We start from the raw sequence: 27,373 nt of genomic DNA, 5'->3' as shown, positions 1-27,373 counted from the left end.
TATAAGCAGTACAACAGCTACAGTCAAGAAGATGCAAATATAGCTTTGAAATCAGAAACTTTTGGAAGATAAAATAAATTCTGTACATAAAATTCGAAACATTTTCTTGACCATTTCCTGAATGTTTTGAACATTAATAATCAGCGTGTTATCAGGACTATATTAGAGGGTGCTTGTCACTTTAAGACTAACAGGAAGTGTACAGCTGTATTGATGTGAAAACTCTTGGTATCTTGACTAACAGTTTATACACTGAATCCCTGCCATTCACCACTCTGTAAAAGTAACTGTTCTTATTTATATTTCTATTTTAGTAATTTAGTTTGTGTACTACTATAGTGGGCTTTTTTCACATTGAATTTTATAATTGTTGTAGTCCAATAAAACTGAATGTGTTCATACTATTTTTTTCCTTTTTCTTACTCTCTTCCTAGTGAGACTATAGTGTATTCTGTCCTCTTTCTCTCTCTTTTACATCATTGTATCCTTGTAGAGTGTGAGTACAAGCTATTAGTGTTACTGTGGTGTTGAATGATTACAAGGATGCTATTCATGTGTTCGCAAGTGTGTTTGACTGTGAAATGAGCTTGCGGCTTCTTGTAAACAGCCGTTATTTATTCACATCCTCGTCAGACAGTTTGTGTAAAGAAAGAAAAAGAGAGATGATGCTTTTAAACTGCAACAATGAAGTGTTCAACACCGATCAGTTATATAACTACTTTATTTATATTTTTTTTACCGATACCTGCTGCTTATTGCTTGATATCTTGTAGCCACATGAAACCCGATGGTTACAAACCATCTATATGAGCTGCATGTCAATATTTCTTAATGGAGACACCCAGATCATTCACTGCTCTTCTCCTTCCTCTCCCCACCTCCTGTTCTCGATTTTATCCCATCAAGACAATTTATTAAGTAATTAAAATGAGCTTTTTAAAAGAAACAATCCCTACAATATTACACATTTAAATTTGATATGAGTGTCGTTGTGCTAACCACTTGACATAAGCAGCCTCATCCTGTAGTAAGTATGGTTGAAGCATCACTGAATTAAAAAAGAAAAACAGAAGAATTATAAACAATATTATGCATATTGAGACAACTAAAAAAAGTAAATGTACATACATTTTGGTTTCAGTTTCCTTTAGTATATATTTCACTTTTTAATAGAATATTTGAGAGTATTTAAACTTGTTACATTTTTTTATTTCAGTTCTTTGTTTCTTCTTTACATCAGTCCAGGAATTTTTTTCTTGGGATCTTTTCAGTGAATTAGATGCTGACTAGTCCATTTCTTCTGGAATTGTAATTATATTATTGTTCTTAATAAAAGAAGCTGCCTCATCTATGTTGTCGAAGGTTCTCATTTCATTTGAGTAAAGAATCTTGATTTTTGCAGGGTATGCAAGTTGAGCTTTGATTTTGTTTTGTTTCAGGAATTTTACAAATGGCCATGCTTTCTTCCTTAAACCTAGAACTCTAGTTGAATAGACATTATCAAATCTTGTTTGGTGTTGTTTATACTTTAAAGGACTTTTCCTCCATGTTGACTTTAGTATAAGTTCTTTATCAAGGTATGATAAAAACTTTATTACAATGGATCTAGGAGAAGTATTAGGAGATGATGATACAGGTTTTCCTATGGCTCAATGAGCCCTTTCTATGCCATTTGACAGTCCTTCTTTTAGGTCTAAGAATTCCGGCAACCAGGAATTTAAAAATAAAATAATTTCCTCACCATCAGCTTTCTCTGGAAGACCAAATATTCTAATATTTTCCTGCCTTTCTCTGTTTACTAAATCATCTATCTTGTTGATTAACCAGTTATTTTGTTGTAAGAGATATTCACTTTGGTTCTCCAATTCCTTCAACCTTCCATCTATATTGGAGAGAGATGTTTCAAAGTCCATTATTTTTGTTTGTTGCTGCTGTAATAATTCTTTAAAGACATCTGTTTGTTTTTGGCAGTTCTCTTTTAGATTTTCAAGGTTGTCCTTAAAATTATCCATTTTCAATGACAGCTACGGCAGTACAGAGGACATCAATTGGATTTCCTTCTTCAAGGCTGTTTCAGAGTGTGAATTCTTTGAGTTACTCATTTCCAAGTGGCTATAGTAGCCTCCAGATTAATTTGACAGGGAAATATTGACAAAAAGCTTTCAAAGTTAGTACACTATTAGTTCATAAGTTTATCAATAATAGTTGAATATTTTTGTTTGATGAAATTAATTATTTTCCTGTTATTTGAACTAGTTTTGTGGAACTCTAAAAAATGCTGCTACCAGTTAGCCATCCAGGCTCTGCCCCCGATCTCTGAACTCTTGAATAGCACTGCGGTGCAGTAGTATTGTCTTGTGTTTTTTGTATTTATTATTAAATATTTTTAAACCCTTTTCAGCTGTGGTTGGTTTATGTAGAGATAAATTAAGCTCTAGAGTACATTACAAGCTTATAAGTGATCCTGTAATAAGCCCTTCCAATAAGCCTTAAGACTGCTTAGTTACACTACTATTGGATAATAATAGTGCACAGTAATAATTGGACACCCTTTCAAGCTTTGGGTAGCTGATAATTATTAGCTGGTGGTGGCAGTAATTACTATCGTATAGTCTGGGCATAGGGGCACAGCTGGAGAATCTGTGTCAGCCTTTCCCAGTAGTGTCTGTGAAGTTGTATAAATACTTATCTCTAAGTATGTGTGTGTGTGTGTGTGTGTGTGTGTGTGTGTGTGTGTGTGTGTGTGTGTGTGTGTGTGTATGTGTGTGGACACAAAGCACTGGTTGGGCAGAGAGGGTTTTAGCTTGCCAGCTAGGTTGAGATCTGGACCCTATAGCTGTGCCAGTTGGGGTCTTATTGGGGACCTGGGGAGCAAGGGAGTGACCAGCCCCAGACTGACTGTGATCTCTGTGTGCTCTTAAGGGAAATTGCACTTTACTGTGTGTATTTGTTATCCTTTCCTCTCATATGAGATGCCCTCTCTGGTGTTAGTGGTGAGGATTGAGGCTCCTTGATTGCTGGCCCAGGGCATGGCTGTCACATCAAGCAACAGCTCCCATACATACACAGACACACACACACACACACACACACACACACACACACACACACACACACACACACACACACACACACACACACACAATGCTGAATGCAGTGAGAATAGAATCCCTGCCTATCTAAGTACACATACTACAGAACACAGTACTTTACGCAAGTACCACACCTCAAATCTGACTTGGAATGTGTCAGAAAACACTGTATAGCTGATGACATCAACAGTGTATGCTGTGGAGAAGGTATCAGTGTCCCACAGGCTGGTGTAAAATGCTCTCTGTAATATCAAACAACAGCTCACACACACAGTCGACTGCAGTGAGAACAGAACCCCTATCCAGACATCAGAGCATAGTACATTATGCAAGTGCCACGGCACAAGTCTGCTTTATACAAGAGTACAGGTGAACTTATAGTGGATATCAGCAGTCCATGTGGTTGACAGCACATTGTGAGGATTACATAGGCACATAGCTTCATAGGTTCATATGAGGATACTACCCTAATAGCACTAGGCTCTTTAAAAGACTAGCTGTGTAAAAAAAGTGCCATTACTGATCATAGTTAGCTGGTTGTTTTTGCCAGAGCACGTTTTTGAGCAGCACCAAATGGCCCTGTCCATGAGGGACATAGGTACCAGCCCAGAGGTGACTTTACAATCACCCAACCAGTAGTCAAGGCTGCTCTTGAACAGGGTCATTGAGGAGCACTGCTTCACATGCTGTGGGAGCCTATTACAGAGGAGTGTGAATCATTGTGGGATATAGCTGTCTCCCCAGAATGTTCTGTTTATGTTACAGCCTACAGAAGGCCAGGGTTGGAGACTACTCTACAAGTCAGCCATAGGTCACCTCTCAGCAGCCTGCATGATACCGAGTACAGTGACAGATATGTCAGTCTTTTCTGTGTATGTCATGTTTGGAAGCCTGGGAGTCTCCCAGGCACAACCTTGTGTTTTCTCCAATTTCTGCAGTTGTCTGGTGAGGTACAGAGACATGTAAGCTTTGAACTCCATTATTGGTGTGATAAGGCTAGAGTACAGCAGAGGAATGACTACCCTGGTCTTGGATGTGATGTTCATATGTATGATGTGCACAATGCAGATTGTGTGTGTCACCATTATGGGCACAACACAATGAAATTGTAGATTGCTATCAACATATGTTCATAATTCTCACAACACTGTGTTTAAGTTTTGGGGGTGCTATGTATATCATAATTAACAGGGGTACTTCATTGACAAAGATGACAAAGAGTCATTGTGTGCTTAAAGTTCATTCTGTGAGTTTGTCACAATCAGTCTGTGTTAGCCCCTACTGTAATATGTTACCCTTACTGGGGGACTCTATATGAGTGTGTCTATTTAAAAATCATCTGCAAACTTGGTAAACCACAGACCAACTACTTTTGCCTGTGCTTCAGGGAGGTATTTCCCAAACAGTTGAGTGTCCAGTACAGATCCTTCTGGTATTCCTCTGGTGAGTGGGCTAGTGGTGGAGGTGCAGTCCCCAAGTTTGAGAGTGTGTGTTCTGTTGTTGAGCCATTTGGCTCTGCTTCAAGTATTCTATGGCCTAATTTCCAGATGGGAGATCATAACTATGAGACATGAATGGGGGATAGTGTCAAAGGCCTTGGATAACTCAACATAGGTGGTATGTCCTATTATCCCTCATCCAGGATTTTGGAGTCAGTATCCAAGATTCCACAAAGGTCACTAGGCAAGATTTATCCTTGCCAAATCTAAAATGATCAGGGTCAAGTGTGTTGAAGGTCACCTCCGCCCAGTGGATATGTCCCATGCTGATTCCAGCAGTAGGTGTGCAGATAAGACTTTTTAGTCATATGAGTCAGCAGTTTTAGTTTTGCATGTTACCAGATTGGTGTGCATTGCATAGCACACAATCATAGGATCATAGGACGTTAGTAGGATATTGGCCCTGAGGCCCTTACAAGCCTAGCCAAGAATTAACCCATGTTCCAACAAGTCAGCACCCGATAGCTGGGATACAGGTGAAATCCCAGGGGTGTATTTTCTGTTCCCCATCCAGTAATCCTGGTTGCACTTAAAAAGGGTTAATGAGGTACTCTGATTGACATGGAGAGGGAGTCTATTCCACAGAATGGGGAGTCTATGGAACACAAATCTATCCCACCAAGTCCTATTGATGTCATAGATCAGGTTGAGGTTGTGTGTGTGGGTTACTGGAATGGAGCTTGACTTATGGATATGCAACAGTTCCATCAAACCGGGGTCTGAGATTGCTTTGCATGCCAGAAAGAGGTCACCTCTGAGGAGTCTGTATAACGCTGAGTAGAGGGCAGGGCTTTTAGCCTTTCTTTGTAGGGTAGATGTTTGAGGCCCTGTATTCTTCTGATGAGGAACCTCTGAGGTCTCTCCAGCTGCTGCATGTGTTTTGTGAGGTACATGCTGAAAGGGATGTTGTACTCAATAATGGGTCTTAGAAGGTAAGAATACAGGGACGTTATGATCTCCTTGCCCTTGGACGAGATACCCTTCTTAATAAGGTGGGCCATGTAGAAAGCTTTCCATACAATGGAGGCAATATGGTGGTCAAAAGTCAGTTTACTATCAATCTGGGTGCCCAACTTCCTCATGACTGATTGCATGCTTCGAATCTTGTTATTAAAGTGCTAATTTGTGGGGATGTCACTCTCCCTGAAGGGGATGATGATGCATTTTTTGGCATTCAGTTTGAGGCCGTGTTTCTGGCACCAGTCATTTGTTTGTGTGAGACCCTCTTGGAGGATATCCACATCACTAGGGGAATTGATGACAGGACCCAGCTTGCAGTCATCTGCAAACTTGGTCAGCCATAGCCCGCTGGTTTTCCCAAATAGCAGTGGCCCCAACACTAATCTCTGGGGTACACCACTCATTACAGGTCTACTGGTTGAGGTGGCATCCCCGATTTTGATTAGGTGGGTTCTGTTAGTGAGCCAGTTTGCTACCCATCTGGTAACATATGGATTGATGCCTAGTTGAGAGAGTTTATCTATTAAACTTTCATGGGGAATAATATCGAAGGCTTTGGCCAGGTTGATGTAGGTGGTATGTACAATCTTCCCGTCATCCATGGCTTTGGTGACTGTCTCAAAGAAGTCGACAACATTTAACAGGCATGACCTTCCCTTGATGAAACCAAACTGTGTGGGATCAAGTGTTTGGAGGTTGCCAATGTCCTTTTAATGAGGTCCATGATAATCTGTTCCATGGCCTTGCAGATCAGGCTAACAAGGCTGATGGGTCTATAATTTCCTGGATTGTTGGATGCACCACCTTTGTGCAAAGGCATGGTAGTGGCTCTCCTCCACTTGACTGGGATGAAGCTGTCCCTCAGGCTTTGCTTGAATAGGCTGCCTAGTGGTGCCACAAGTTCTTGCCAGAGTTCATGTAGGATGCAGCCTGGGATGTTATCAGGTCCCATAGAGGCTGTATTTTTTGCCTTTGAGAGGGCAGTGATGACTTGCTCTCTAGAGATAAGGGGAGAGGGGTAGTCACTGGGGATGTCCTGATTTACTGATGGGGGACAGAAGGGTAAATTTTTGCTGAACCTGTCTGCCAGCAGGTTGACTGCATCTACAGTGTTTGTGTATGTGGTGTCCTTAACTACTAGTTCTGAGCAGAGTTGAGTGCTTCCTTTGAGATTATGGACATATGTAAATAAGGCCTTATGATTGTCTTTAGTAGATATGGCCAGTTTGGACTTGAAGTTTGCTTTGGAGGATTTCACTAGTGCTCTTATTTGGTTGTTCAAGCTAAGGAGAGATTGCTTCCACCTGCTTCTTCTTAGTCCTGGTCAGCAATTTTTTCCTTTTATAATAGAGTTTATTTATTGCAGATGTCCACCAGACAGGTTTATTCTTCCTTGAGGAGGAGGATTTTGTTCAGTCTGGTATCCCTGATTCCATGCAGCTATATAAATGCTTGTATCGTACTTTGGTGTAGGTTTGGACATTTTTGCCAGCTCCTATGGTGGGGAGGGGGCTGTGAAGCTGTTGATACCTTCCCTCAGGAGGTTGTAATCAGCTTTGGAGTAGTTTTTATGTTTGACTGCAGCAAGGGGGGGGGGCAGGGGAGATGGTGACTTTAAAAGTGACCGCTTTGTGGTCAGATCTTACCAGGGAGGATGACACTGTAGGGAAGCTGCAGTGGTTACTCATGTTGGTTAATACCTAGGCCAAGATATTATCACCTCTTGTGGGTGTATCAACCAGCTGGTCCAAGGCATTTGTATTGACAAAATCAATAAAGCTCTGGGCATTTGTGTTTTGGCATGAGTAGTTCTTCCAGTCTGTGGTTGGATAGTTAAAGTCACCCAAGATCAGGGTAAAGGGTTGAATCTTGATAGATTTGAAGAGGCCCAGATAGTGGAGTGAGCACCTTGAGTCAAATTTGGGAGCCTTTAGCTAGCTATGATTTGAATAAGGGTCTTGTCAACAGTTAACTGCAATTGGAGTGCCTGCTGTGCATCATACTGTTTGAACAGCCTGGAGGTGTGTATGTCTTTAATATATATTGAAACTCCAACTCCTTTGGTTTGCTGCCCATGATTTGGGGTCTGAGGAATGTATGGTAGGATGAGTAACCTTGTATAGCTAGGGTGCTCTCCACAGCTTTGAACCAAGTTTCTGTGACTGCACAAATGTCAGCATTTTCCAGGGCTAAGACTGCTTGCAATGAGTGCAGTTTGATGTTTAGACTCCCAGCGTTTAGCAGCATGACCTTGATATTACATTTTTTAGTTTGGTTGATATGTCTCCGGAAAGTACTGAGACCCCAGGGTTGTAGTGCTTGAGGGTGTGCCAACACATGGATGTATTGTAAATATATGACACACAGTTAGATAGCGTCCTCAGTCTGTAGTGTTTTTTTCATGTACTTTCATGTCATACAAAGGAAGTGGGCAGTAAACAACAGAAATACAGCATAATATATACATTTCTATATTGCTAGGGGTAGCAGGTTTGTGTGATGGTTAGCAAAGTGCTTATGCATGTGAGATACACATGTTTGCACATTGCTAAGCACTGTACAAATGCAAGCAGCATTGCTAAAGTCTGACAGTACTGAGTTTGTGGAATACACCTACTACTTAACTTGACTCTGTGGCAGCAGGTGTTAATGCAGTGATATGTTAATTTTTAGGGCCTGATGCTAATGGGTTGGAATACAGCTGTATGTAATTTTTAATTAATTTTGCTTTACTGTTGGTGCACAGGGTGTACCATTGTGCAATAATGCATTAAAGAAACGAAATGGGGAAGATAGGACATTGGTAAAATGGGGATGCTAAAGTCTGACAGTTAGTACTGAGTCTCTGGAATATAACTGGGACTTAACTGACTCTGTGGCAGCACATGTTAATACAGTAATACATTCCTTTTTGAGACCAGATGGTTCTGGGTTCAAATACAACTGAGTCTAACACTTTTAAGTACTTTTGTATTATCCTTGCTGTGCGTTGGTGTGCGATGTGCATCATCATGCAATAATGAATTAAAGAATAGAAATGGAGAAGACAGGACAGTGGTGAAATGGGGTGGAAGCAGGGGAAAGAACAAACGGAAAGCAATACAGGAATGTGCAGGAGGGAGGTAGGAAAGAACCATAACTATCCATTTCTCCAACAGTAAAAAATTATAATATATGCATAATATTAGCTGAATTTGGACTGTCACCCCCAGAGACAGGGGGACCACAACGTAATCATGTTGTATAGCCGATTCTTTTCCTGGCTTGAATGATGTAGTATCTGTTAAACCAATCTTAAATGCATGTGGTTTGAGACATTGATTAGTCAAGTTTTCTATGAATACCAGGAACAACTGCAAAAAATAAATAAAACCAAATAAAATAAAAGAAGTGGTTTGGGCACACCAAAACTGGCTCACTAACACAATAATTTACTAAAATAACAAATCAACACAAGCGTTTTCACCCTGCTATAATGCAGGGCTTTATCAAGTGAATCCAATTTTGGTGTGCCCGTACCGCTTCTTTTATTTTATTAAATTTTCTATGAATTAAATATTTATGAATGAGCAGGCGTGCAGCAATGAAAAGTGTATATATGATTTTATTTTTGCTTTTGATTGCTTAGATGTGTGTTTTGATTTGTCGTTCCATTCAATGTTTTTATTGGTCTGAAGAAGCAGTTGTTAACCGCAAAAGTGGTCACCTGTTTTCATTTTGTTTATTAACCATTATTCTTTTAACCATGTTGGATGTATGATGATTTTTTATTTAGTGTGGGGGATACCGGTGGCACTGGTCACAGCCTGGGCCAAACTATCCCAAGCCTCTGACTTATACTAGGACCCAGAATAGTCCCCCTCTGTAGTAACTTGGCACTATGGTGTTTCAATAAGACTCCTGGACACCCCATCTCTAAGCCCTAAATCTCACACCCTCTCCAGGAACACCTGCCATGTCTATCATGGATCAAGAGCAATGAAGACTGATGATTTTCCACAAATTCCAGTTATCACTTTTGCTAGGAATGTGCACACTGTCTGAAAATATTGTGCACCATGCACCATCGAGCAAACATGGTGCTCTGGGGTGCTCAATGTAAGTGGTGTGCAACAATGACAAGTAATGCAATTTCAGGGTTATTTCATGCACAGGTATTTGTGTAAGTGCATTAGTCAAATGTGAAGGCCATGCCAGTCCATAGAGCAGAAATATACTAACAGGAACATAGTACACAGTATACCCACTGTCATACATGTGATAACACATTGATAAATAAATAAATAATTGACACAATATTAGTGTCTCAGCCCTCATACATATAATTAATATCAGCTACACTATGTCAAGTGTTATAAGTGAGAGTGACTATAATGGAAAGTGGAACAACAGTAAAAGTGTATGGAATATGCTGTATTTGAACCCAAAACCTACACTTACTCCTGTTGCCACAACTGGGTTAAGAAAATACTTGTCTATGTTGCAGTTCATTGTTATAAACTGCAATGTCACAACAGTAAAACAAAGGTTACACACCCTGTACTAGAACCCAGGACCATCTATACACCAGCTCTACACTTACACCTGCTGCCACAGGATTAGTTACATAGTATTGCCAATTTTATTATTCATCCTTAAGGTCTTGCTGTTAACCATTGTGCAGCATCACTTAGCATGTTTGCATAATGCCCAACAGTATTAATTCAATATGTCTAGTTTCTATTTTTGGTTGTCTGGGTCCAGTCTGTTCTTGGCTCCAGTTTGCACACTGCTGTGCTTTGCACACACCAGATAAACACATCCAAACCTGACATTCATTTTCCTAAATTTCTCATGTCTGCACTGAGTGGTACAGTGTGCAAACAGGGGAAAAAAAAAATATATATATATATATATATATATATATATATATATATATGTGTGTGTGTGTGTATATGGATCTACGTTTTTAAATCAAAAGTACGGTTCATCGAACCGTAACTTTCTCGAACTCACTTCTGCAAAAGTGCATTCCATTGAAAATGCACGTTCGCTGAATAAAAAAATAAAAACTAACTAAAAAAGAAAAATAACACACTAAACAGTGTTGTTATGCAGGGGGCAAGCCCCCCTGCACCCCCCATGTGAGAGGCTGCACCCCCACCTCCCTACTTTAATATTCTCACTCTGAGATCACACTACAGTGGGGAAAAGGGAATATTCCCTTATCCCCACTATATTACGATCTCAACAAAACTTTCTTTAGTTGTACATCAGCAGTATACGTTGATGTACAACTAAGGTGACATGCAAACTGCATCTTTTTTTTTTGTTTCTTTAATTTAGTGAAAGTGCATTTTTGACAAAATACACTTTTGCTAAAGTAATTTCGACAAAGTACGGTTCGATGAACCGTACTGTTGATAAAACAAATAGGACCCATTTATATATATATATATATATATATATATATATATATATATATGGAGAGAGAGAGAGAGAAGGATTAGAACCTAATACCATCTGTCTCCAAAAAGGAAACTATCAATGCAGTAACACGTGCTGGCATAGAGTAGTAAGTTAAGGAGCAGGTTAGTTTCATAGTAGTAACTGTCAGACTTTGCAATGTAGCTCGTGTTTATGCACTGCTAAGCAGTGCACAAACAGGTGTATCTTGCATGTGTATACACTTTGCCAGGTGCTACACAATGGAAAATTACATATTATTAAGTATTATTGCTGTTTATTGTCTCTTTCTTGTTTATGACATGATATTACATGTGGAAAAATTAAAAAACGAAGGCCCTGTCTCACAGTATGTCACATATTAAAATACAGCCATGCGTTGCCCTGCCAAGCACTGCATCCCTGATGTCTCAGTACTTTCTCCACAAATATATCACCTACACTATATAAAGTAATATCAAATGTTGTGTCACATGCAATGCACTTCAATCTGGTAACATGCAGAACTACAACTTTTGGCCCATAAGTCTAACAAGCCTTATCTGCAAGGCTAAGGCAGGGATCAGCATGGACCTTATCTATAGGGACATAGTTGATCTTCAACCCACTTGAGTCAACCCATGTTGCATTTGTCAAGGATAGATCTTGCCTTTTGAACCTTGTAGACTTCTTTGATACTGACCCTGAAGACCTGGATGACAGATAACAGGACATAATGCCGATGTTCAGTTATCCAAGGCCTTTGACAATATCCACCATTCATGTCTCATAGTGAAAATGCCCCATCTGGGAATTAAGTCATACAGCACTAGCTGGATAGGCAACTGGCTCACCAGCAGAACACACACTCTCAAAGTTGGGACTGCACCTCCACCACTAGCCCACTCACCAGTGGAACAGCAGAAGGATCTGTACTGGGCCATCAACTGTGTGGAAACTACTTCCTTGAAGTGCAGCCAACAGTAGGTGGCCTGTGGTTTACCACATTTGCAGATGACTGTTAATTGGACATACTCGTATAGATTCCTCCAATGATGGTATTGGATTGACAGAGACAAATGATTACTACCAAACTCACAGACTGAACCTTACAGCAGACAATGCCTCATTGTCCCCTTTGGCATTGAAGTGCCCCTACTAATTATGATATATGCAGCACCTCTCTCAGCTCAAACACAGTGTTGTGAGACTTGTGAATACATGTTCATAGCAATCTACACTTTCATCACTATGTGTCCGTAGTGGTGAGACACACATTCTGTATTGTGCACATCATATAAATGGACATCACATCCAAGACCAGGGAGGTCAAAGCTCTGCTCTACCCAACCCTTATCAGACCACTAACTGAGTACAATGATTCCTTTTGTCTGTACCTCACCAGACAACTGCAGCAATTGGAGAAAAGATAGAGGTTTGTGACTGGGAGAATGCAGGTCCTCCAAACATCACATACATGGATAGACTACAAGACCTGTCACTGTACTCATTTTCCTGCAAGCTGCTAAGAGGTGACCTATGCCTGACCTACAGAGAAGTCTCAGATCCTGCCCTAGTGGGAATGCTAGACATCTGCAAATCAAATAGGATAGGAATAACTTGGGCCAGGGTTCTCAATCTAGTCTGTGACATAAACAGAACATGCATGGGAGACAGATATATCCCCCAGTGACTCACTCTCCTCTGTAATAGGCTCCCACTGTGTGTGCAGCAGTGCTCCTCAATGACCCTGTTCAAGTGCAACCTTTACTACTGTTGGGTGATTGTAAAGTCACCTCTGGGCTCACACCTATGTCTCTCAGAGACAGGTCCAGTTGTTGCTGCTCACAAATCTCTCTGCTAACAATGACCATCTAAATATGCTTAATAATGGTACTTGTGTTTTTAGAAAGCTAGACTTCTATTTTCTCATGTATACTGACAATCATGTACTCATAAAAAGTACAAAATACAATATCTGCGAGATGCAGCTATACAATGAATCTAGAATAAATGCTCTCTCTCTCTCTCTCTCTCTCTCTCTCTGGTAACAACAAATGAGATATCAAACAGGTTATCAACACACACACTTCACCTCCTCAACAGACAAAGTGCACAACATATAACCTCACATATGCAGAGGTAGTCATTAGAAGCTTACCAAAAGAGCAGGGACCTCACAAATGCACACATTACAGTCCCAACAGAACCCACTGCACATAAAAACAAGTGTATCAGTGTGTCAGCCATTAAGCCCTTAAGGCAAAACACCTTAAAACCAATGTCTTGGTCATCGGAGAATCCATAGTGAGACACACAGATGTCCTCCTCACCAGGTTGTACAAGGAGAAAGTCACAGTCAGCTGCCTGTCAGGTGCCAGGATCCACAAAGTCATGCACACACTCACGTCTCTAAACAACAAGCACAGTTACACCTCTGTCATACTCCATGTTGAAGTTAATGACTTGAAAAATACCTCACAGTACTATATGAAGACAGATATGACTGAGCTTTCAGATTATCTGTGCCAGACAGGTATGTTCTTAGCCCTAAGCAACACTCTACCTTCATTCAGGATGATACCTCAATACAAACAAAATAATTATCGACTTCAACAATTGGCTTAGCTACTGGCATGAGTCCAGGGAATCCAGTATTTGTCAGCCTGGGATGATATGGTTGACAGTCCATGCTGCTTTGCCAGCGATGGTCTTCATCTGTCACCTCTTACCTTTCGGTTACTGGCCAAGGTACTTGTCTCCCCCATAGCGGCTTTTTAGGCAATATCATAAGAACAAAATACCTGACATAAAAATTTCCTCAAAAGACAAACTCAAGGTTATGCAGTTTAATGCTAGGAATGTAAACCAGAAACTACCCTGAATGGTGGCACCACTTATTGGGAAGATGTCAATGTTTGTTTAGTCACAGAGACATGATTAAGGGCCGCACAGAGTACTCCAGCCATGAAAGGCTAGAATGCCTTCCACACGTTCAGACTGCAAAATGAATGTGAAAGAAACAGAGGAGGAGGTGTATCCACCTTTGTAAGAGACAAATATACTCAAGACTGCTTAAGCAATATGACTCCCTAGAGTTAATCCAAGTCCAACTAACTGTAGGAAAGACCCTCCCCTCCATGTCATTGTTAGCTACAGGTCCACCAACATGAATCATGAAAAACACACAGTGCCTTCCTGGACCTACTTGAGTCACTCATAATACAGCCAAACACTCTAGGCATGGGTGACTTTAATTATCCTTTCATCGATTGGCATACATGTATGAGCTCAAACACACTTACCCTAAGGTTCCTGCACTTTGTAAACACAAATGCTCTGAAACAGTTAGTCAGCAACCCCACAAGGGAATGGAATGTCCTTGACCTAGTACTCACCCACACAGGAATCGCTGCACCACCCCATGTGTGTGAACCTCCCTGGTAAGACCATAAATCAATCACATTCAATGTAACAATTGTACCTGACCCCCCATCCCCCTGGATCCAAAAGGTTGAAAAGTTTCTCCAAAGAAACTATAGCCTCCTAAGTGATGGCATACATAGTTTCAAACCTCCTGCCACCACTGACAGTAAAGACTCCTATACAGAGGTGTACACAAATGCCCTATATAAGCAGCTTTACAAGTGTATAGACTTAGCCATACCAGAATGGATCAAAACTTGCTCATGAAAAAACAAGCTGCCCTGGTTGGCATAAATAGATTATACAACATGAAAAAGAAACTGATGTCCAGGAATTAGAGGGAACAGTCTCAGCAGAAGAACATCCTCCATAACTTGAACAAGCAAATGAGACATCTTGTAAAGTCCTCTGAAACTAATTATGAAACTAAATTAGCATCCATAGCTAAGGATGATTACAAAGCATTCTTTAGGTATGTCTGCAATGTAAAAGGAAAGGCTCGGCTTTGCACCAAATTCATAGTGGATGGTACCAGTCATACTGAATCTGATGACATGACCAACCTGTTAACAGATAGGTGTGGCAAAAATTTCACACCCGTCTCCAGCAATCATACCCCAAAACATACCTGCCACTAGTTCTCTACTTATTATCTCCAAAGAACTCACCAAGGCCAAAAATGCAGCTTCTATGGTACTGGATAACATCCCAGACTGCTTACTAAATGGTGTAAATCAAGAGTTAGCAGAACCACTAGGTACTCTCTTCAGCCACAATCTAAGTATTGGCTTTGTCCTGGCAGAGTGGAAAACAGTAACCATAATCCCCTTGCACATTGGGGGCCACTCAATTGGCCCAGGGATCTATAGATGCATAAGCCTGACTAGCCTTGCCTGTAAGGCCATGTTGAAAATCATCTTGGACCTTATCAAAAAGGGCATTGATGAACTTCAAACTCTTGACCTGACCATACCTCTCAACCTCTTGCTGCAATAAATCTGGACAAAGTCTGACAAAATGGGGGACAATGACCCAACACATTTTAAATATTGTTTTATAAACTTAGAAAGCCACTATACTAACAGGATTTGTGTTACCATACATTTTCCGAAGGATATGAAGTCTGAAACTCAAATGATTGTCATTATTTATTGACTTTAATCCTTAAATCATCCCACTGATTTGTCAAAACACAGTTTTTATGAGGAACAGACCAAAAATATGAGGCAAAAATATGGACATTTTGCAAAAATCTGTACAGTTGAGAGGTATGGACCTGACCCAATTTGGCTTCGTTAAGGTCAGATCATGCCTGTTAAACCTAGTGGAATTCTTCAAGTGTCACCAAAGCCCTGGATGAAGGAAAATCAGTACATACTGCCTATCTCAACTTGGACAAGGGCTTTGACACAATCCCCCACTCAGGCATCTGTATGAAAGCTTGGACTGTCGATACACACTCAGCTGTGCATTAACCCATACTTCATTAGATGGGTAGCCAACTGGCTCACCAATGGAACACATACAGTCATTCTTGGGGATTCCAGTTCTATCAGCAGACCTGTTGCCAGTGATGTTCCACAAGGGACTGCTTTGGGACTCCTACTATTTGGATTCTATTTCTCAGAAATTCAGGTGATAATAGATGGCCCGTGGCTCACCAAGTTCAATGATGACTGCAAACTGTGTGCAATCATTGAATCCCCAAACAATGTCAACATACTACAAAATGGGCTTACATATATAAATGACTGTTGCCAAAGACATAGACTTAAAACTTAACACAAAACATGCACTATTACCCCTTTTGGCAAAGGAGAGGTACTTGAAAATTACAGTATTAATAATACCCTCCCTAAGTTCCAATACAATTGTGAAAGATTTGGGAATGCATTTTGGCAGCAATGTAAACTTTGATAATCATGTGTCCACAGTGGTAAGGAAGACCTTTTATGTTGCACACCTCATAAGTAAGGGCATAGTATCCAAGACTAAGGATGTTATCAATCCACTGTACTTGTCCCTCATCAGACCAATAATAGAGTATGATGCATGTACCTCACCAAACACCTGCAGCAGCTGGAAAGACATAAGAAGTTTCTCACCACACCAAGAAAATCCAGAGGCTTCAACACATGACCTAGATGGACAGACTGAAGGCCCTATCACTGTACTCTGTATTGTATTGACTGATGAGAGGCAACTTGTGCCTGGCGTACAGAGCACAGCATTCTTGAACCCTACATTAATGGAAATGTTGCACCTCCACACATCAAGACTTACTGACTGTAGACACCTTAACCTAGCCTGCTACATCAATAGAACACGCTGGAGAGACAGATATGTCTCCTACAGATTTTCACTGCTATGGAACAAACTCCCAATTCATGTGAAACTGAACTCATCAATAACCCTACTTAAGCATAACTTGGACGAATGGATGGGAAATTGTAAAATTACCAGGGGGGGGGTTCACCTATGTCCCTCTTAGACAGGGTCAACCAGCACTGATCATTGATTTGCAAATATGGGCTACATATCTTGGTTTATAATGGAACAATGGGAGAACTTCTAGGAACCTATGAACCTAGGGCCATTATGGTAGTAGCCTTGTATGAACCTATGAAGCTATGAACCTATGCAAGCCTGCCAACATCTTGTCTCACACATGTCCTGCTGATGTCATGTACTATAAGTTCAGCTGCAGTCTTGCAAAAGTCAAACTTGTGCTGTGTTGCATGCATTAAGAACTGTGTTCTGTAGTCTGTGTACTTAGATAGGTAGGGGTTCTATTGTCACTGCAGTCAACTGTGTGTGTGTGTGTGTGTGTGTGTGTGTGTGTGTGTGTGTGTGTGTGTGTGTGTGTGTGTGCGTGTGTGTGTGCATGTGTGTGTGTGTGTGTGTGTGTGTGTGCTCTCTAGCTTGACATTAAAGAGAGCCTTCTACCACAGCATGTGGGACACTGTTATTACCATATTCTCAAAAGACACTGCTGATGTCATCAGCTATATCAGACATTTGGGTATGTAGTCATTCCACCAGAGCATGGTCAGACACTGGCCTGGAGGCCAGGCAGATGTCATCTAATCCTATACAACACAGATTACAGTGACATGGCTTTTATTCTATCCACATACATCATGGCATGGCTTGTAGGCCTTGTGCTGTCTTGCTGACAAAGCCCTGTAGTCTCTCCAGCAACTGCATGTGTCTGTTGAGGTACATGCAAAAGAGAACATTATACTGTATTACTGTTCAGATGAGGTTTGACTACAGTAATGTCATACAATCCTAAGATCAGAATATGATGGCATGACTTATGATGTGCACCACACATTTGTCCTGGAAAATCATTAAAGAGAGAAGTTAGAAAGTAATAATATGCATTGCAGTTTCTGATTTCACAACCTTTACAAGAGCATTCACTATAGAGCTGTGACATTTTGATGTTATTAACTGTCTAACTTTCCAAGGCCAATATAAGTCAAAGGTACAATGAGCAGTTCAACAACACAAATGCAGATATACAAAGCACTATGTTATCTATGCACCCTGAGCATCAGACGCACCTTTTGTATCCCTGGATCCAAAAGATAGAAAACAGGGATATACCACAGTTATTATCACTTGCACAGGATGTTTTGGGGGGGCAGGAAGCCTAGGCTGACACAAAAGGTTGGTGAGTGTGTGTGAGTGAGTATGAAGGAGAAGATGGCAGACATTGGGATAAAACAACAAATCGCCAGTGAGACAAAATGAGTAACTGTTGTGTGTTTGTCTGTAGGGGTCTTACAGGTGAAATTGGTATGTGAGTTTCTGCATGAGCACAGGCAAGCTTTTTGCTATCTCTACATCTTGGCCTGTCAGACAGGAGTGAGCCATGCATGGTAGAGGTGGCAGTTCATCGTTGTTGTCCCCAGTCACGAGAAATGGCTCTGCCAGGAGTTGCAGTGGCACCTCAATGCCCAAGGTCAGATGCAGTGCTGCTACCTGAATGTGACTGATGTCTACTAGATGACCTCCCTTCATGGGGATGCCCAGGACCACTACCCCATGCCCTGCCACATCTGGGTGTGGACAGCACACTCACTGATGTAGCAGTGGAAGTACTGCAATTATGGGAGCATGATCGGGCACAGCCACATTGGCTGACAGCAGATGATGTGGCTGGCCTATGCCCATGAGGATGCCGTTCCCCTTCCAGCAGCTGTTCCATCACAGACACTGCTCCTTCCATGACAGATACCCAAGATACCCCTCGGTCCATCGCAGACGCCCCTCTTTCCAACTTGTCATTCATCCAATACAGTGAATCAGCAACATGGTGGAGGTAGTCACGCATGTCAGACTGGTCCACATCCACAACCCTAAACATTTGTCTGATGCAGCTATGGGAAAGTGCCTGTGTCCCCATGATATCCCTAAATATACATTGAGTGGCATGGGAAGTGACACCTGCACCAGGTGGATGAGGGACAGCAGGCCCCCTCTAAGCATCCTTATCAATCCTTGTGTGTAGCATCTCACCCCCTCCACATATTGGCTACAGCCAAACTCAACAGAAACTGAAGCTGCTGTACCCATACATCACTGACCAATGTCCTCGCTGTCCACCTCTTCAATATCTGTGGGCTCACTGGACTGGGTAGGCATAGGTCTACTGGCTGTGTCCAGTGGAAATGCAGGGGATGACTGTATGTTAACCTCAGTGTCTGTACCGCTAGACTGTGCCTTACCTTGGCCATCATTATCATCAGAATCTGCTGATACACTGACATTAGGTGGCACAGGGACCATGCTCCCACTGTCATGATCACCTGTGATAAAAAGCAAGAAACTCCGGAATAAATTAATACTTGCACTATTATAGTGAAATATGCAGTGGTGGTGCTGCAGTAGCATTGTCGCCTCACAGTAAGACGTTGTCCTGTTTGATTCTCAGCTAAAGTGTCTTCTGTGTGGAGACATGCATGAATGGGTGTACCTTCATTGAAGGTTGTGCGTCAGAGATGGCAACTCGGTACGTAAAAATCTACTGCCAATCATTAGCGGACCGGAGTTCCGCTGTGGCGACCCCTAACCAGGAAAAGCTGAAAGATACAACAACTACTATAGTGAAATATATGCTAACAAACCAATAGTGCTGTCAGTTATTACAGACAGTACAGCAATACACACAAGCCAGAGATCAAAGTCACGCAATACAATATTTCTTTAAATTGCTCAGCAGTACTGAGATAAAAATATTTTCCTTACCATCTGCAGATGAGATACTCCTCTGTAGTCCAGATGGTCCTGGAAGAAGATAAGCAAGTCGTAAGGGCAACATCACAATTAACAGTAACAAAGGGGGTAATACATTTACCCCTTTATATGTGCATTAAGTTTAATGTTAACAAGAATGTGGCTGAAAACTCAAATCTAAGCTTATAACTGTAGCAATCTTTAATCCCCATCCACCTCTGCTGCTCCTGCACTACTCATCCCCTCAGGTAGTTTTGTCCTGGAGGATAGGCCAGTGTTTCCTTCCAGGAGCAGTGGTAGGAGTGGTGAGTCTATCACCTGCACTGAACTGCTAAGGATGGTGCATAGGTTTGTGTTCCACACTGTTGGCACACTCCTATGCCAGATAGAGCAGCTGCTTTTCCTCATTTTACATAGAACCAGTAGGGGGAGGAGATTCTGAGTGCTTCAGCCAGTGGCAGAGTGAGGTGACATTGATGACAGTCCTCTGGGTGAAGACTCGATTATCACTGTCAACCAACTTGATGTCCATGGTTCCTGGATGTCCCCATTCTCACCCCATCCATGGTGTCCACCAGCCTCTTGTGTCCATCATATCCTTGTGTCTTGTCTTATTTGTCTTGTTTGTCTGCAATTGCTTCCTAACCTACCCAACTTACAAGACCCAGCCATACCTATGTCCTTTTCCCAACATTCCTCTCTCTCTCTCAAAAAAAAAAAAAAAAAAAAAAAAAAACTGGGCGCTTGTCCCACAAAATAAAAAATCTTCCCATACACAGCTCTCCATTTCACATATGTGTCATCTTGACAAACTTGATTCAGACAACTGGCTATACAACATGATTGGGTTGTGATCACCCCTGTCTCCAGAGGTGACAGACGAAATTCAGCTAATATTTTGCATATATAATCAAAATTATCAGTTTTTACTGTAGAAGAATTGGATAGCTATAGGTCTTACCTACCTCCCTCCTGCACATTCCTGTATTGCTTTCCATTTGTTCCAATGTGCACCAACAGTAAAAAAAAGTAGTAGATACAGCTGTATTCAAACCCACTGCCATCTGGCCCCAAACAGGAATGTATCACTGATTTAACACCTGCTGCCACAGACTCAGTACTGTCAGAGTTTAGCTATGCTGCTATTGGAAAAGTTACATGACATTCCCTTATGTACTAGTCATTCTTAAGGTCTCACTTTTGCCATCTGCAATGCTTTGCAAACAAAATAAAATTGCCAAACCTTTCATTATTCCTCCATTGCCTGTGATTGTGCTAATCTCTGCATCATTCAAGCAATGGCCACAAAGTAATAAAATAATAACAAAAAACTGACAGAGAAAGCATAATTTACACACAAATGAAGAGTAAGTTGGATGTTAATGAAACAGAACCTGTGAATTGTGTGCTGCTTACTTGCATTTCCAATACTGATAGACATACACATAATACTTTCTAAGTCTAACCTGACACACCCACCTGATGTAAGCATTCGCAGTTGCCATCCATTAAACACAAACACTGACAAAGTGCCTGCACTATTTTACATCCCTACATAGATCCAATTTTTGGGGATTCAGCAATTCAGACCTCATTTGCATATTTACCACGCTGACAGCCCTGAATCTACACCAGAAGGCAACTGTGTAGCTAGGAAACTGAAGGGGGAGATGAATTGTTTATGTGTCGAACACAGAGAAGTACTGATTTTAAGATGATATGCCTGCATTTCATCAGCTACATATTGCATATGCTAAATGTAACTATGAATAGTTTGTTCAATGTTTTTTATAATTATTTTGCTTAGCACACACTTTTACATTTCTGTATGCATTACTTACACGTGTACTGTTCATTTGGTGGTAGGGGAACAAAGCTACATTTCTGTTATGGCACAAAAAAGGATTTATGTTGCTATTGTTATTCTCTTTTTGTTGAATCCAGCCTACTGTCACATGTTAAGGACAGTTCTGTACAAATCTCACACATTTTATTTTTTATTCTGTCCATGTAGACTCCTTTCCATGCCTGTATTCCAAAAGTTTTGGAATTCACAGGGAACACCAGCACAGAGTCTAAACAGTTGCTTTATAGCTTGTTGAATAGCTCCAACGTATTGCCTTGGTTGATTAGTAGGGTTCCTTTTAAATTATCGAAGACGCATTCTTTCGAATGAGTCTTGATTGAGCTTGAAAGCATGAAAAAGTAAAATAGCAAAACGGCATATGAGCGAATTCTTTCCCTGGGAAAGAAATCACTTGACTGCTTCCATTACTTTGCCATTGTTGTCACTGCAGTGTGATCTCGGAGTTGGCATATTTAAGTAGGAGGAGTGTGGGGGTGAAGCCCCCCACTTTATGTAATGTTTTAATTTTTTTTTTTTTGTGGAACTGCGATTTTTTTCCCTTGGAAAAAAAATCGCTGTTCTAAGCGTTCAAGATTGCAAGCTTTCGCTTACATGGGTTCGATAAATCATCGTTCGCTTTTTTAAGCATTCGATGATTTAACATAGACCCTGATTAGCATGCAGTTCATCTGCTTATGCAGTAATTAACATGCCCCAGTGTTACCTTGTTTGCACTACAAGGTGCTTAGTGAATTTAAAAGTTTAAGCGACCTTGTGGAAAATCACCATGTAGGCTTTATTGAATCCCACTGAATGTTTAAACAAGTCACACATGACATTATCACATTTTATTATCTTAACTATAATATATATATATATATATATATATATATATATATATATATATAAAACCTTTCTTAACCATATTTAACAAAATTCTGTTTAACGGGTTTCTTCCTTGCCATTTCTTCTCTTCAAAATTTAATGTAAATTCAATAAAAGAAAATTAATAATGTGGTGTATCTTATTATTTTTTGGTCTTCCTTTTTATAGAACTCCCTTTTTATTAGACTTAACATTAACCCAGGAGGTCCTAAACTAGTACTTCTGCCAAAATGGTATACAATGTGATCAGGTACCTTTTTGTACTTTTTGTGTTTTGTGGAGTAGGCCTAGATATGAACCTAAACGAAATGGTATTGCACATAAGTGCAAAAACAGTTAACTTAATTGAATATCTAACCACATTACCTCTATTTCATGAAACACAGAGACCCCCCCCCACACACACACATACACACACACACACACACACACACACACACACACACACACACACACACACACACACTCTTACCTGATTATATTGTGTAGCACTTTGCTACTCATTTAGGAATCCCTAGGTAAGACTCAAATGGGAGAAGAAGCTCTTTCAAAGTCTGCATTTCTCTGCATGATTACCTTGAAATATTCTGCAATTCTTAGCAATCCATACGTCAATAAGCAGACATTGTGGCATAAGAGAATGATTAAGCACTCTATGCTTTAACTAAATCTACCATATGTTTTAACTTGCCTCTCATTTTTTAATTTCTGATCCTTCAAACTGAACACCCAATACTTTTATCTCCTTTTCAAAAAACACCTAGTTACCAAATCCTTTCTTTTAGCTCTTGTAAAACATAAGCATAACCCACACAGCATTTGTCCTTAACTATTATAAACTCATCAGCATTAGACAGTAACACTGGTATTGTTGTACTTTCCCATATTTTACAAATATGACTTAAAACATACGGTGTTATATTTGGAGTAACAGCCCACTTTACCAGACCAGAAAAGCATATTGCTCAAAGACAACTTGACCAGTTTCCTTCATTTTCATTCACTCACTGTATCATATATTTAGAATCACCTCCAAGTGTTCTTCTGCCATTCTGTAACTGTGTAAATATACAGAGTACACCATTAGTATCTCGAGCATCATCTTATCTCACAGCTTCAATTTATTGTTTTTCTATACCCTTTTTTCTTGTATCGTACGTTTATAACTCATGAAACATATTCTCTCCGCCATATCTTCCTTATACACATTTATCAAATATAACCCAATTTTTCTTAAAAAAATTTCCATATCAATTTTTGTTTTTCTCTCTCTTCCTTCACCCATTCTATTATCACCTCATATTTTATTTATATTTTTCCATTTGCTTAACAGCATAATCAAATTGGACCAAAGCCCCAACCTAGGGAAAAAAGTCAACATAAAAATAATACTTTGAATGTATAAAAAAAGCATGCAGTCAAGATAGCAATAAAACGGAACACAAGAAACTGAGAATAGCAAGGTAACAAAATAAGGTTAACCTGAAGTAAGGCACACACGGACCTCAGCAAAACAGACAACTGCTTTAATGAACAAGCACAAAAACAATCCACAGCAAGCGAAATCACAGCAGCACAGCACAGCAAACGAAATTGCAAAGCACAAGCAACAGCACAATAACGCTGTAAAGTTAATCCACATACGTTTTCGTCACAGTAACTTCATCAGATACCTAACCCCTCTTCCTTTGATGAATAAATAAACTAATCTAATTCAAATGAACCAATGAGTAAACAAATTCAATTACACATGCAAAATGCATTAAAACACATGAACCGTAAAAGTGAATGAATCTAAAAGTTAAAACCAAAAGTATATATAATAAATAGATATGTATATATATTTTGCTATATAAAATGCTTCAAACATAAACCTTAGTTAAAATTGCTTTGTTAAATATAAGTATTACCAGCACAAACCTGAAATGCTTCTAAACATGTTTTTTTCAAAAGCAAAAGCTAAATTGAATCCAAAATACAATGAAATAGCACCATCTTGTGGAAATTAAATTAAATGCATGTTCATCTTGTTAAAAGATAAATACATATATTATTATTAAAATAAACCATAAAATGCTTGCATATATAAAATCTAAAATTATTTAAAAATATAAATATAAATATTATAATAATAACATACTGTAATTTAGCTGATCTCAATTTCAGCACAGGTTTCAAGGATAACATTTCATTTAAACCAGGGGCAGAACTTGCATCAAGAATAATTTGCCAATATAGCTCCCTATATTCCAACTGAGTCTCCCAAGGCCCTCCCCTGGGGTCTTGTGGGACTACTTATATGACAAAAAACTGAAATTTAGCTTTGCCACAATTGTTTTGATGTTTAAACAGAGCATTATTATCTTTTCTTTTCCTTATCTCATATAAATGCTCATAAATTCTCTGTCTCAATTTCCTCTCAGTCTTGCCAACGTAAAAAGAGTCACAGATTTCACATGTAGCAATATAAATCACTCCTGTGGTATTACAGTTGGCAAAACCTTGAGTAGTAATATACTTGTTCATCTTTTTCAAAAGAATAGAATCACCTTCCTTGATGTTAATGCAATATGGGCAACGCCTGCATTTTCGTGTCCCATTTTTGTTATTGTTATTAGTGGGGTTAAAGAAGTTTGTCCCTTCCAATATATTCTTGATGTCATGTCCCTTCCTATATACACATTTAAATGGATTTTCAAAGATATGATTGAAATCAGACAAACTAGCAATTTTTTTCCAATTCTTTACTAAGAATTCTTCTCACCAGATTACTCTCCCCGTCAGAAGTGGTAAACATGGCAGAATGAAAACCTTTTTCTAAAGTTGTGACAATAGCAGTGTTTGCCTCAATATTTTGTACTTACAATGTACTTGTGCACCCAAAATTGGAGCAAATCTTCCTGTTCTTCCTTCCTTAACCTCTACAATAACTGACATTAGGAGATCTATTGGGTACCCCCTTGCTCCAAACATATTCTTAATAAATTCACATATTAAAATCCAGATCGCCTGATGTCAACCTACTGGCTCTCACCAACTGACCTTTAAGTATTGCTCTTTTTTGAAAATGTGGGTGAGAGCTATGAACCTATACATACCAAGCAGAGCACCTCATTGGCCCTCTTTAAAAGGAACCTTGATGATTGGATGGGAGATAGGAAATTCACCCAGGGGATCATGTCAGTCACCCTGCTAGACAGGGGCCTGGAGAAGTAAATATTGTGGGAAGAAATATCCAGGGAATTGTTATGGCTAGGCTTGCATAGGCCCTAGGACCGATAGCCTAGTACCAACCTATGAACCTATAATGCAAGTAAGCATTAGAAAATGTATCTTTTCTAAAAATTTTTGATTTAAAACCTTCCCCCATTCTCTGTATATTTACACCTAAAAACACAATTCAACTTCATCTACTTTATAGGTGAATTTTAAAAAAAATAGTTATATTTGAAATATAATCAAAAAATTCCATGAATTTTTTCAGGGTATTGTTCCAAAACACATCATCCAGGAAGTGCCCATAGTAGTTCCAGTATTGTTTAAAATTAGAATTGTGAACAAATTTTTCTTCCCAATACAATAAAATGATGTTGGCATATGTAGGTACACAATGGGCACCCATTGCTACGCCTTTAGATTGTCTAAAATATTCCCCTTGGAAGAATATAAAGTTATTGTTTAAAATCAATTCCATTAAAACAAGGCATGTACGAAATACCTTAATAGAAATAGTATTTTTGCTTCCCAAAAACTCTTCAAACCAAACTAAACCTATCTCGTGAGGAATACACGTAAAAAAGTCCACAACATCCAAAGTGATAAAACTAGAGGTGTCAACCTGATTAGAATTATTAATATGCCTTAAAAAATCCCAAGAATCCTTTAACACATTAGGATGTTCCATCACCACATTCTTGAGATGTACATCTACATATTTTGCCAGTGGAGCAGCAATAGAACCCTCCGCAGATACAATAGGTCTGAGAGGAGGGTCATCAGGATTTTTGTGGACCTTTAGTATACCAAAAATACAAGGCACTTTGGGTTGTTCAACATGTAAAAATAAGTATATGTTTCCAGATCAATAAGCCCCTCTAAAACTAAATCATTCAAACAGAGGGAATGTTTTTTTATAAGCAATATGAATTTCATTCATAGATACTCTCTCATAGGTATATTGGTCATTTAACAAATCAAACATTTTTGCCTCATAATTAATATGATCCATAAAAACCACCCCACCTCCCTTATCAGGCTTCATGATTCTAAGATTTTTATTCTCTCTACATAAACTGAGTGTATGCATTTCTTCCGTAGAAATGTTTGGACTAACCTTGTTGTACTTAAGTTTATCTCTTAGCTCCTTTTCAACCAAAACCTCAAAATTCCTAAGCTGGGGGTGAAGGGGTGGATTGAACGTACTCTTCTTTGTTAAAACAGTGGTATTTTTTCTTATATTACCATTAAAAAATACCTCTAAATTTTTCTTCCTAATAAAATGTTTAAAATCCACTAATAACTTCGCTTTATTGGCCTTAACGTTAGGAATAAAAGTAAAACCTTTAGTAAATAAGTTGAAATGACCCTTCGTAATGGGAGTAAGGGTATAATTAAAAATGTGAAAACCATTGTAACCAAACATACATTTATTAATCACTATTTCATCTGAAGGAATTACCTCCATGGTACCTTTCGACCCCTCTGGTTCTGATAACCGTACCTGTAGTCTACTGGGTCCTTGTTCTTGAGTCTCTCTGATCTCCTTGGGGAAAAGTAAGGTTTCTTGAAGATGTTCCCATATAAAAATTTTGTTCATCAACTAAGGAAAAGATACAATTAAATACACAAGCTATGCATATCGAATGCATTAAACAAGGCTTTATGAAAATATTGATTTTGTGGACGCTTTAAGAAGCATTTAGTTGAGGAGAGGAGACTGACGTTAGAGAGGGAGGTTTAAAGGGTGGGTAATAGTTACTATTATAGACTGATTAGTA

This window comes from Protopterus annectens, chromosome 12.part0 (genome assembly GCF_019279795.1).
Source record: "Protopterus annectens isolate FY-2018-M chromosome 12.part0, PAN1.0, whole genome shotgun sequence".
Classification (NCBI taxonomy): Eukaryota; Metazoa; Chordata; order Ceratodontiformes; family Protopteridae; genus Protopterus; species Protopterus annectens.
This window is presented reverse-complemented; position numbering follows the sequence as displayed.